Below are 10,472 nucleotides of genomic sequence, written 5' to 3'. Positions count from 1 at the left end.
TTGATGCTGGAATAACTGGATGTCTACATGTAAGAAAAATAATCTAGACCTTACACACTTCACAAAAATCAAATAAAAATTAATCAAAGCCTTAAATGTAAAATGCAAAACTATAAATATATATATACACATAGATTATTTGTTTTGTTTTAATTTTTTTTGCATATATCTTTAACTTATGAAAGTTCACCTTCAAATGGTATTATGCCATGCTACATTAGTATCAGAACTTTACAGCAGTATACTTTCATTCTCCCCTTTAACCTTTATGTTTATATGTATATATATTACTTATCTATATGCTATACACTCCATATTGTTATTATCATTATTTAAACAGTCAATTGTACTTTTTAAGTATTTTTTAAAGTATTATAAGTACTTAAATAATGTGGGAAAAATCATGTATTTACCCATGTGCTTTTTGGAGCTTTTTGTTATTATATTCCTGTCTGGTATTAGATTCTTTCTGCATATAATACTTTCCTTAATGTTTCTTGTAGTGGTACTCTTATGGTGAAGAATTTTTTTAGCTTTTGAATATCTGAAAAAGTCCTTATTTTGCATTTACTTTTGAAGGATATTTTCACTGGGTATAGAACTACAGGTTGACATATTTGTTTTTCTATCAGCACTTGAAAGAAATTGTTCCACTGTTTTCTCATTTGCATTATTTCTTAGGAGAAATCTGTTACAATCCATTTATTCTGTTTTTTTTTTCCTTTCCTGGCTACTTTTAAGATTTTCTCTTTATGATTTGTGTTTACAGTCTTATTCTTATATGCTTAATGTAGTTTTTTTTCAGATTTCTGATATGACTTTCACTAAACATTCTGATTCTGTGTATTTCTGCTTATGAAGTTTGGAAATGTTTAGATATTATTTCTTCAGATATCTCATCCTTTATCTTTAAGGGACTGCAATTACACATATGATTAGGCTGAATGGATTTGGCCCACCGATCATTGACACTCATTTCTTCAGATTTTTTCATCTCTGTGTTTTATTTGGATGGTTTTATTTTGGATGGATGTGTCCATTTTGGATGGACATTACTTCTATGTCAGGTTAATTGATTCTTTCTTCTACAATATCTAATCTGTTTTTAATCTTGTGTATATTTCATTTCAGACTTTACATAGTTTTTGCTTTAAAAATTTAAGTTTCACTTAAAAAATTTAACAAAATAAAATTTTGACTTAGTTTTTTAATGTCTCCCACATTTCTATTTAACTTCATTAACGTAGAGAATATAGTTATAACTACTGTTTCAAGATCCTTACTACTGATTCTAGCTTCTCTAGCCATCTGGTTCGGTTTTAACTGAATGTTTTTCTCCTCTTTATCGATCATATTTCTTGCTTATCTTGATGCCTAATAATGCTTGATAGGATAAATTGTACCATATTAGATGCTGGACATTTTTGTAGTCTTATAAATATCTGTGAGATTTGTTTTTGGACACAGTTAAATAACTTGGCAACAGTTTGATCCTTTGGAATGTTTTAAAAGTTTTTTACATGGGATCAGAGTGGGCTAATTATTTCCCACTACTGAGGCGTGACCCTTCTGTGCACTCTACATAATGTCTCGTGAGTTATTGGATTTTGCACTCTGCTTAGTGTGAACAGACACTATTTTCAGCCCAGTGTGAGCCCTACAGATTGTTGTACTCATTAAATCAGGTGATTCTTTCATTAGTCTCTGATAGTTTTCCCCACCCTCCTGCACACATCAGTAGTCAGCTGAATTCCTAAGAGGGATCCTGGGAAAACCTGGATCTGTGCATAACTCTTCCCTTTGAAATTTTGCCCTACATATTCTTGCCTCCTGTATTTCCCAGAACTCCCATTTTTCATCTCCTCAGCTCAGAAAGGCCACCAGGCTCTGCGTGGGTTCCTTCTTACTGTCCTATGGCCTGAAAACTCTCCAGGCAGCACACTACGGCCAATCCTAATGCTAACATTTTTTTTGTTTAATCTTTCAGGGATCACCATGCTTTGCTGCCGGGCTTCCAATACCCTGTGAGATGTTGGTCCACATATTTTTACTCGATTATTTTCCCTAAGGAAATGATCCGGTTTGCATTTTATTAATTTGTTTATGCATTTGTTTATTTATTTGTTTGCATGTTTATTATTGAAGTATAGTCGACATGCAGTGTTATATTTATTCAGTTTTTTAATCATTTCCATTGGGAAACAATCCCTAACTTCATCTAGTCTAAAGGCTGAAGTTTATTTCAGTGGAGTTTTGTTGTCATCTTTTTTTCTTAAACGTAAGAGTAACATTGGTATAAATACATGTTTAAATCATCACTTTTTTTTTTTTACTTGGATGCACTAGATTGAACCACCCAGGTCAACTTAATATTATAGTCTAAGCAATCGAGAAACATTTATTGCGATCCTTGCCAATCATTACTTCCAATGAAGAGAACCACCATTTTGATTCTCACTACAGAAAGTAATTCTGATTTAAAAAGTGTTATTATTATATAATTCATATACTGTATGATCCATCTATTCAAAGTATAGAAGTTAATGTATTTTAATATATTCAGAGATATATGCAACCATCAGCACAATTTTAAAACCTTTTCATCAGCTCAAAAAAAACTCCATATTTTTTAAAAGCTATAATCTCTCCTGTATATAGGGGGATAGGGAATGATAGCCCTAAGCAAGCACTAATGTACTTTCTGGCTCTATAGATTTGCATATTCTGGATGTGTCCTATAAGTGGAATCACATCTTGCACTGACCGTGATGTTTTCAAGATTCATACATGTTGTAGCCTGTATCTATACTTTATTTCTTTTTATATGAATGAATAGTATTTTTATTATTCAGTTTTAATATGAATAATAATACAAGAAGAATAATATTTTATTGGATGGCTGTATCACTTTTTGTTTAACATTTATCAGTTGATGAACACTTGGGTTGTTTCCACCCTTTGGATATTGTGAATAATGCTGTTGTAAACATTTGTATACAAGTTATTGTATAGACATATGTTTTCATTTTCTTGGGTATAAACAAAGGAGTGAAATTGCTGAGTCATACAGTAACTGTGTGTTTAGTTATTTGAGGAACTGCCAGACATTTTTTGCAAAGTATCTGTAACATTTTACATTCCCACCATCAGTGTATGAGGGTTCCTATTCTTTCATATCCTTTCTATAACTTATTATTTTCTGTTTTTTTTCCCTCATCATCATAGTAGGTATAAAATGGTATCTCACTGTGGTTTTGATATCCACTTCCCTGATGATTAAAGATGTCATGCATGTTTTCATGTACTTATTGGCTAATTGTATATCTTGTTTGGAGAAATATCTATCTATCTGGATTTCCCATTTTTATTGAATTATTTGTATTTTTATTATTGAGTTGTAAAAGTTCTCCATATATTCCAGAAAAAAAGTTCCTTAACAGATATATGGTTTGCAAATATTTTTCTTCCATTCTATGGGTTATCTTTTCACTATTTCATCGTGCCTTTTGAAGGAAAATGTTTCAATTTCTTTGAAGTCCAATTTATCAGTTTTTCTCTTTTGTTATTTATTCTTTGGTATCATATTTAAGAATCTGTTTGCTGAATTTGAGTTCATACAGATTTATCTTCATATCTTCTTGTAAGAGTTTTATCATTTTAGCTCTAACCGTTATGTTTTGACCCATTTTGAGTTAATTTTTATACATAGTATAAAGAAAGATTCAATTTTTATTCTTTTGTATGTGCCCCTTCAGTTGACCATTTGTTGAAAAGGATATTCTTTCCTGATTGAAGGATACCCTCTTAATACCCTTTCTGAAAATCATTTGGCCATAGATGTCTTGTTTTACTTATGGACCCTCAGTTTATCCCATGTATCTATATATTTTCTGCCAGTAAGTTTTTCTTAGCATTGATTTCTGGTTAGTTTTGAAATTGGGAAATGTGAATCTTCCTTTTTTTTTTTTTTTAAGACTGTTTTGGATACTCTGGGTCTTTTGTAATCCCATAAAAATTTTGAAATCAGCTAGTCAGTTTCTACAAAGCAATCTACTGGGATTCTGAGAGACATTGCATTTAATATATAAACCAAAATGGGGAGCATTGCCATCTTCACAGTATTAACTCTTTTGATTTATGAACATGGGATTTCTCCCCATTTATTCGATCTTCAGTTTCTTTCGCTGACTTTTTGTATTTTTCGGAATATAAATTTATACTGCCTTGTTACATTTATTTTTAAGTATTTTATTAATTTTGATGTTATTATGACTGGAATTGTTTGCTATATTTTGTTTTCATATTGTTTATTGCTAGTGCAGAGCAATCGGATTGACTTTCATATATTACTAATGTGCCCTACAGCTTTGCTGAACCATTTTATTACTTCTAATAGCTTTTGAGAGGACTCCTTAGGGTTGTCTGCATACAAAATCATGCCATCTGAGACTAGAGATAGTTTTATGTCTTCCTTTCAGATATGAATGCCTTTTATTTATGTTTCTTGCTTAGTTCCCCTGGCTAATCTTTGGAGAAACACATCCAGTCTTTCACCAGTAAGTTCGATATTAACTGTGAGAGGTTTTTGTAGGTGCTTTGCTCAATTAGAGGAAGTTTCTTTCTGTTCTTTGCCACTGAAGGATGTTGTATCTTATCAAATGGTCTTCCTATATCTATTTAGATGATCATAAGATTTTTATCCTTCTTTATGTTTTTTTTTTAATTTTTTATTTAATTTCTTATTTGAGAGAGAGAGAACACATGCAAGCAGCAGAGAGGGGCAGAGGGAGAAAGACAGAGAGAGAGAGAAAGAAAGAAAGAAAGAAAGAAAGAAAGAAAGAAAGAAAGAAAGAATTTTAAGCATACTCCACACTCAGCACAGAACCTGATGTGGGGCTTGATCCTATGACCCTAGGATCATAACCTGAGCCAAAATCAAGAGTAAGATGTTCAACCAACTGAACTACCCAGGTGCCCCTTCTTCTTTATGTTAATATTACTTTTATTTTTTATTGTATTAATATGGTATATTACTGGTTTTCAGATGTTAAACCAAGCTTAAGCATATGTGGGGTAAGTTCCACTTTCTCGTAGTCTGTAATCCTTTGCATACGTTGCTGGATTTCATTTGCGAGTGTTTTGTTAAGACTTTTTGCATATAGGGGTGCCTGGGTGGCTCCATCGGTTGGGCATCCGACTTCAGCTCAGGTCACGATTTCACAGTTCGTGAGTTCGAGCCCTGCATCGGGTTCTGTGCTGACAGCTCAGAGCCTTGAGCCTGCTTCAGATTCTGTCTCCTCTCTCTGCCCCTTCCTCACTCACACACTGCCTCTCTGTCTCAAAAATAAATAAACATTAAGAAAATTCTTTTTAAAAAGACTTTTTGCATATATATTTATAAGAGATTTGGTCTGTAGTTTTATTTTGTTCTGATATTTTTGTCTGGTTTGGCATCAGGGTAATAGAATGAGTTGGGAAGTGAACCATCTTTTCCTAGTTTTTGGAAGAGCTTATGAAGAATTGATATTAATTCTCCTCTAAATGTTTTATAGAATTCACCAGTAAAACCATCTGGGCCTGGGCTTTCCTTTGTGGGCGGGTTTCTTATTATAACTTCAGTATAGGTCTATTCAGATAGCCTATTTCTTCTTAAATTAGTTTTGGTATATCTTACTGGAAATCTCTCCATTTCATTCAATGTATCTAATTTACTGGCATACAATTGTTCACAGTGTTCCTTTATGGCTCTTTTTATTTTTCTAAGGTTGGTAAGAGTGTCCCCTCTTTCACATTTGATTATAGTAATTTGAGTCTTAGTTTTAAAAGTTTTATTGATATACTGAGGTATAGTTAATTTGATACAAAAATAAGGTATGATTGATATGATGCAGAAAGTACACACATTTAATGCATACATCTTGAGTCTTTGTTTTTCTTGATCTAGTTAAAGATTTTTTAATTTTGTTGATTTTATTTATAGAATATTTTGTTCTATTGATTTTCTCTATTGTGTCTATTTGTATTTCATTTACTTCTATTCTAATCTTGATTCTGTTTTTCCTCTGTTTGCTATAAGATTAGTTTGCTTTTTTTCCTATTGTCCCAAGGTGGTAGGTAAAGTTATTGATTGGATTTATTTCTGCTTTTTTAATATAGGCATTTAAAATATAAATTGGTTTAAGTTTTGGCATACTGTATCTTCATTTCCATTCACTTGGAAATATAAAATATTTCATAATTTCCCCTTTGATTTTCTGTTGACTGTTGGTTCTTTCATAGTGTTTTGTTTCATTTCCTTCCAAGTGTCCTTGACCATAATATCTTCTGTTGATATATGTATGCTCTTAGGCTTGTGCTTCTCTATATTGTGGTGCAAATTAAGATAGATCCTTTGGGAAGAGATTAGGAGCTATCTGTTTTACATCGTGCTTCCTCTCTCAGGTGATTTTTGTGAGCCAGGGTTCTGGGACTGGGACTGGGAACAATGGTACATTTCTCTCTGAGTGACATTCCAGCTTTAGGAAATAATTGTTTGGTGGAGGAGTGGGTTAGTGGCCTCAGGTCTCAACTTGTCGCTCTTGGTGTGAAATCAGTATCTCAGGAGTAGGGGCAGGGGTGATGAGAGTTCCAGTATTATCACTGGCTCTATGCTCAGGGTGGAGCTTCCATCGATTGAGTAAGGCTAGATGTAAGAAGAGAGCCTTCAAGTCTTGGATTCACTCACCTAGAACAGCCAGCTGGGAAGAGGAGGACAAATACTGATGTCCTGCAGGTTCCAGGAAGATAGGCTTCCAAATCGGAGCTTGTGGGAAGGGCTGTGTGTTCTTGTCTGACACCGTATGGGATGACACTTCCATCTTGCTGAGTTGGCAGGGGGAAGGAAGGGAATGGGTTTCAGTTCAAATAACACAGATTATCAGATTATTATTATATTCCATAAGAATATACTGAATTGTAGTAGATTTTCTTGAATAAATGTTTTTTCATGTGGGATATGCCTTTAGAGTCATTTCCAGAGACTGTAAGTGGTTATTATTTTATCTAATTATTATTCTTTTTAATGTTTATTTACTTTTGAGAGAGCTCAAGCTGGGAGGGGCAGAGTAAAGAGAAGGAGACACAGAGTCTGAAGCAAGCTCCAGGCTCTGAGCTGTCAGCGCATAGCCCTACACGGGGCTCGACCTCGAATCATGAGATCATGACCTGAGCCGAAGTCAGATGCTTAACCGACTGGGTCACCCAGGTGCCCCAGGGGTTGTTATCTTTAAAATATTCACCAATGTCATTGGGAACTAGATCCATAGAACTCCTCATTTTGTCATAGTAGACTTGTATTATTTTTGAACTTTATATAAAAGTATCCTTTAAGATCACTGGTATATTTTTCTCTTCTGTATTTGACTTCTTTCTCTCAATATTATATCTGAGATTACTTAGTAATTTTCATTATTGTTCGTATTCAGGTATATGAGTATATTACATTTAAAAATCACTCAAATTGATACATGTTTGTGTTTTTGTTTGTTTGCTTTTGGTTGTTTATTCAGTTCTTTTAGTTCATATAGTATTTTGGAAGGATATATATAAATGGTATGTACCAAAGAAATCTCAAAATAGTGATACCAATTTGTACCATAAGCAACAGTGTATAAGAATTCTGGCTGTCTCACACATTCCCTGAAACATAATATTTTTTGTTTGTCATTTTAGCCATTCTGGTGAGATATAATGGTTGCAATGTGGGAATTTACATTTCTTTGATGATTTATAAAGTAGATTATCTTTTCATATATTAATTAGCAATTAAATTTACTCTTTCATGAATGATCAGTTAACATCTTTGCTCATTTTTCTATGAGGTTATCTTTTTATTTCTTTTTAAAAATTTTTTTCATTACATTTATTTATTTTTGAGAGACAGAGTGAGACAGAGCACAAGCGGGGAGGGGCAGAGAGAGAAGGAGACACAGAATCCAAAGCAGGCTCCAGGCTCTGAGCAAGAGTTCAGCACAGAGCCCGACACGGGGCTTGAACCCACGAACCGTGAGATCATGACCTGAGCCGAGGTCAGACACTTAACCTACTGAACCACCTAGGCGTCCCTTTTTATTTCTTTTATTGACTTTTTGTATATAAACTCTGAATGTGAATCCTTTGTCAGACTTGTTTTGCAAATGCCTTCTTCCACATTTTGGCTTTCACGACACTCTGTTAACAGCTATTTTGATGACCAGACGACCTGATTTTCTTTCAGTGTAGTATAATTTGGTAATCTTGTGATTTATTGTTAGTACACTTTGGGTCCTGTTGATGAAATCTTTTGCCACCAATTGTGAATTCATGAACTTCATGAATTTTTATGAGTTTCGTTGGTTTTTATTTCATATTTTGGTTATCACTTAGTATTTGGTATGTAATTTATCTTTATTTTGTAATAAAGAAGGTTTATTGTTTTGTAGTTTATATTTTTTTTGCTTTATAATTCATGTGCAATAGCTTTTCCCCAAATAGATGTCCAGTTGATCTAGCATCACTTATCAAAATATCATCCTTTCCAAATTGTTCTACAATGGCAACTTTGCTGTAATCCACATTATTATGTATGTTATGAGGATGTGCATATGTGTGCATGTATGTGTGTGTGTTTCTGGACTTTATATTCTTATCTGTTAGCATATATTTCTGTAATTGGGAAATACTGCATTGTCAATTCTTAGGTCTGTAGAATGTCTTGATAGTAGGTATTGCACGTTCTACAATCCTCCATTATTTCAGTCTTCAGTGTTTTGTAAATTGTATAAATTGTTTAATTTGATTTTTCATTTGTTTTTTTTCCTATGTATAGAAACATAAATACTTTTATATATTGACTTTATAACCAGCCCTTGATAATTTTACTTATTGATTGCATTGATTGTAGCTGTTGATTTCTATACTATTTTTGCAGTTTATTACATCCGCAACTATGACATCTATGAAGAACACTCCTCTAAATATTTTTAGTTACAGTCTTTTTTCCTTTTCATACTTTATGTGTTCAATAAAAATTCCCTTACAGTGATGATTAAAAGTGGGGTTAATGGGCAGGCTTCCCTTGATTCCATTTTCAAAAGGAAAATTTTCAGTATCTACATACAGAAACAGTTTTACTTCTTTCCAGGTGTTTATACCTTTATTTATTTTTCTTGCTTTGTTGCATTATCTAAAACCTCCACCACTTAACAGAAGTATTGAAGCAGATATTCATGCTTCTTTTTCTTTTTGATTTTAGCTAGAAATTATTTAGTCATTCATTACTAAGTATGTCAGTTGAAAATTTATCAGTGTAATTCTTTGTCATTTGAGAAAATTCTATTTTATTTTTAGTTTACTGAGAGTTCAAGTGTGTGTTGAATTTTGTCATGACTTTTTTGCATCTATTGATATGATTATTTGATATTCCTCTTTATAACTGTGGGGAATTAGATTTATTTTTGATTCTTTTCTTGGATAAACTCCTCTCCATCTAGCTCCCTAGTTTTTAGTGAGCCAATGCAAATATTCCAAACTCTTCAACTCCCTCGAGTTCAGATTTGTGCTTCCTCGACTCTTAAGAGGCACCGTGTTTCATTCCAGCTCACTTTGCTATAGTTGGAAAATGGGATCTCAAATAAAGAGACATTGCAATCATGGAGCTCAACCCATAAATTTCCTTTTTTTCAAAGTTTAAGTTCATATGCCTTGTGTTGTCAAAGAATTTCTAGCAGCCCTCATATATTTTGTTCAATTTATAGCAGTTGACAACAGGAGAACCAGTCTTTTATGCCAGTTTTTCCACCGTATCAAGTAGCAGAAACTTATCTTTAAGTATTGAAGGGTATTCTTGCTTGGTATATGCTTGTAGATCAGACATTATATTTTTAGCACTTTAAGAATACACTTATGACTTATGTCTGGCCAAGTGATAGATGTTGATCTTATTGAGGGTGATCTCTCTCTTTTACTCTGTTTTAAATATATTTTATTTGCCTTTGATATTCATCAGTTTAACAACAAAATGCCCAGGTGTGGTATTATTTGTAATTTTTATGCATGGAATGCATAATGCTCCTTAAATATGTGTCTTTATTGGGCACCTGGGTGGCTCAGTCGGTTAAGCGTCTAACTTCGGCTCAGGTCATGATCTCACAGTTCGTGGGTTTGAGCCCCACATCGGGCTCTGTGCTGACAGCTCAAAGCCTGGAGCCTGTTTCGGATTCTGTGTGTGTGTGTGTCTCTCTCTCTGCCCCTCCCCACTCATGCTCTGTCTCTCTCTCTCAAAAATAAACAAACATTTAAAAAAATTTTTAAAAATATGTGTCTTTGTTTCCCTCATCAGTTTTGGAAAATTCTCAGCCACAGTTTCTTAAATATTGTGCTTTTTCTCCTTTCAGTGTCCCAGTTGCAGTATGTTAAACTTTTGATGTGTCTTGTAAGGTTCTGCTCCTCTGTGT

At 33.4% G+C, this 10,472-nt stretch overlaps 1 pseudogene; it reads right to left on the bottom strand.

The window, feature by feature from the left end:
* Positions 1 to 10,472, bottom strand: part of LOC125929560 (uncharacterized) — a 158,853-nt pseudogene that overhangs the window by 87,469 nt on the left and 60,912 nt on the right.

This window comes from Panthera uncia, chromosome D1, assembly GCF_023721935.1.
Source record: "Panthera uncia isolate 11264 chromosome D1, Puncia_PCG_1.0, whole genome shotgun sequence".
In the NCBI taxonomy this organism is placed as follows: Eukaryota; Metazoa; Chordata; class Mammalia; order Carnivora; family Felidae; genus Panthera; species Panthera uncia.
This window is presented reverse-complemented; position numbering and strand designations above follow the sequence as displayed.